Below are 3,113 nucleotides of genomic sequence, written 5' to 3' on the forward strand. Positions count from 1 at the left end.
TTGAAATCTTAATTTCCTAAAATTTAGCGATATTGATTACATTTACCTAAAAAAATTAACCGATTTTTTTATTAATGGATGATAAAAATAATTTGTATTCATTTTTTTTTTGTGAAATAAAAAAATCAATTTTTTTTAATTTATAATTCATCAGAATATTTTCAAAAATGTATGAATAAAACACATTTGTAATTATAAAAATATACGGCTGTAATCGTAAATGAATACAACACAATTTAAAGATAAATTTTTTTATTTTTAAATGAATAAAAAATTAATTACTAATCATACATGAATATACTGACAAATAAAAAAATCAATACATTAATAATTCATTTTCAAACACTATTATATTGATAAATAAATCTTCTAAAGATTGAGTTTATACAATTTTATATGTATATTCATAAATGAATATGTCAAGACTAATTTATAACATTTATACATAATTATATATTCAATATTGATTACATCACTTCAATAGAAAAAGTTACAAAATTCATCACTGTGTCAACCATTTTCTTGAATCGGTCGCAACCTCATTCTTCTATTTGAATCAAATGGCTCGCGAGCTTGTGTAACGAGCAGTAGTGATACGTAAAAAAAATTCCAACATTCATTTTTCTTTGATCAATATCTACAAAATGACAATACTATGTAAATACTATAAAATGATAATAAAAAAATATTAAAATGAATGATTGGTAGCAAAATCATATGTTGTTATAATCATAAATAATTATATCTAGTCATTTAATCGTTTATGTTGCAAATAATTATAATCATAAATGATTATTATTGGTGTCTTCTAATCATATGGACAACAATATTTATAATCATAAATGATTATAACGAACATAATCAAACATTCTTTTTTGATTAAACGATTATCACATGAAAAACCACCCTACAAAAGACGAAAAACATTATTTTTTATTAAACGATTATCACATCAAATTTATGTACTAAGGGGTCACTTCATTGGTGATTCTCAAAACAGATATTTCTAAACCATTTGCCAAAATTAATATTCCTGAATTTTTACGTGTAAATTAAATGAATAGTTATATTTATAATAAATAATATGTTTTAAGTATTCTGTATTTATTATGAAATAATAAGAAAACTATATGAATTGAAGTAATGAATACATATATGTTGAAAACTTTTAAAGTTATGTATAGTAAAAAATAATAAATTTGAATAGCTAGTTAACAAGAGGCATTTCCTAGGATAACACCTACCGATGATCTGCTTTTAAAACGGACGAGATCAAGTTGAATGTATGAACAATTAAAGTTTCATCCGCTAATGTGGTTATCGTCATATATTGGATCGTTTATACACGAACCTCCATTTTCCCGGCACCTTGAACATTCTTCGGTCTCTACAAGCATGTCATAGAGAAGCAGCGATCGATAATAAAAAAAATGTGATCAAACAAGTATGCTGGAAAGCAAGAAAAAGTAATAAACTAATAAATACCAAAAACGATACATACCAACTCATCCATAAGATAAATAAGGGTTTCCTTCCACTGGCCAAGCCACTCTGCATTTCCACGATTCTAATGAAGTACCATTACCAAGATCAACTTTGAGTGTAACTTTCCCGATATAAGAACAACAGTTTTGTTCAGTATAAGAACAACAGTTTTGTTCAATGTCAGGTTTTGATAAAGTCCACAGTAGTGATATCGTATATGATAAACCTTCAACGACACCTTTACCCTAACCCTAGCGTCGATCTTCGCTGGACTTTCTTCTTCTGAAGCGGAAGCCGATGTCGGATCGTCGATGATTGCCGTGGAACTGGAATCTAATGTCGCTGATTTGATACGTGGATTCAAACCTGAAGTTGGGGTAAGACGGCAATGTAGCGATCGACGGGAAGAGAGGAAAGAAAAGGGAACCAAATTCTTTGAGAGATGCGGTTTATTTTGAAACCCTAGAGAGAGAGTGAGGGAGATAAGATACGGGATTATGAAAGGAAAGAGGAGAGAGGGTGAGAAATTGTAGGAAATAGGTAAATTTGCAATTCCTATTATGCCCTTCTGACCATTTAAAAGTTACACTTTAATGCCCATAATTTAGAATTTTTTATAAATCGTCCGTTTAATAATAAGCTTAGATCTAAATATTTAAATGGTCCAGCTCTTTTCTCGCGTTCTCAACCTTTTACGTGTTCTCATTTGATCTACTTATTTATATATATATATATATATATATATATATATATATATATATATATATATATATATATATATATATATAAAGTATAATATTGATATATTATTTACATATATTTAAAATTAAATAAAAATATGATAAAATATAATATAACACCCACCATCTCATTTTTGTTATGTGAAAGAAAAAATGACATGGTAGTATTAAAATGTGATAAATATGGTATGACAACTACCATCCTCAAATCTTGATGTTTATTATAATCATCAAATAACTTTACTTTAGGAAAGATAAATTAATCTAGCACATCATCTTTTACCAATACTAAATCTTATTGTTTGAACCATCAATTTTTAATTTTCCAAAAACAACTAGAAAATAAATTTTGTATCAATAATCTTATTTAGATTTTAATTTGTTAGTTTGTAAATAAAGTTTTTAATAACTATATTGAAAAAATATATAGAATTAAGTTAAACCTATACGTCTGATCTACATATACCACAAACAATTTATGAAAAAAAAATCATTTTATTCTTATAATACAACCAAGATCATAAAAAATAATGATGTGTCGCATTTTAGTAACTCATCTATTTTTTTTTCTCTATATAATCAAAAAGGCCCTTAATCTTATATAACTAATGTTATCTTTGGAATGTCATAGCTAGCTTATAATCTAATTTATTTTTTGAAGTTTTTTAGATTGTTATGTTTGGCAAACAAAAAAATAGTTTATTAGCTACCTTCAAAGTTTCAACTAGCTTATTGAGTTAAAATTCCCCCAAATATACCATTTCTTATTTATATATAAAAAAAACTCAAACTTTAATGTATGTTTGTATCATTTTACATATTTCAGCTAACTTTACCAAATGTCATTTCCATCAACCAGCATATCAGCTTGCAACTAGCTTTTTTGGC

At 26.3% G+C, this 3,113-nt stretch overlaps 1 long non-coding RNA gene across 1 annotated transcript; it reads right to left on the minus strand.

Moving 5' to 3' along the window:
* Nucleotides 1–424: 424 nt before the first annotated feature.
* Nucleotides 425–2,191, minus strand: LOC145122672 (uncharacterized). Its single transcript, XR_013714696.1, has 3 exons — nt 1,502–2,191; nt 1,245–1,387; nt 425–637 (listed from the first exon to the last, which is right to left on the minus strand). It is a non-coding gene; the product is annotated as an uncharacterized LOC145122672 (long non-coding RNA).
* Between the last annotated feature and the right edge of the window lie 922 nt (nt 2,192–3,113).

Source organism: Lactuca virosa, chromosome 6, assembly GCF_052849685.1.
Source record: "Lactuca virosa cultivar CGN04683 chromosome 6, Lactuca_virosa_CGN04683_v6, whole genome shotgun sequence".
Lineage (NCBI taxonomy): Eukaryota > Viridiplantae > Streptophyta > Magnoliopsida > Asterales > Asteraceae > Lactuca > Lactuca virosa.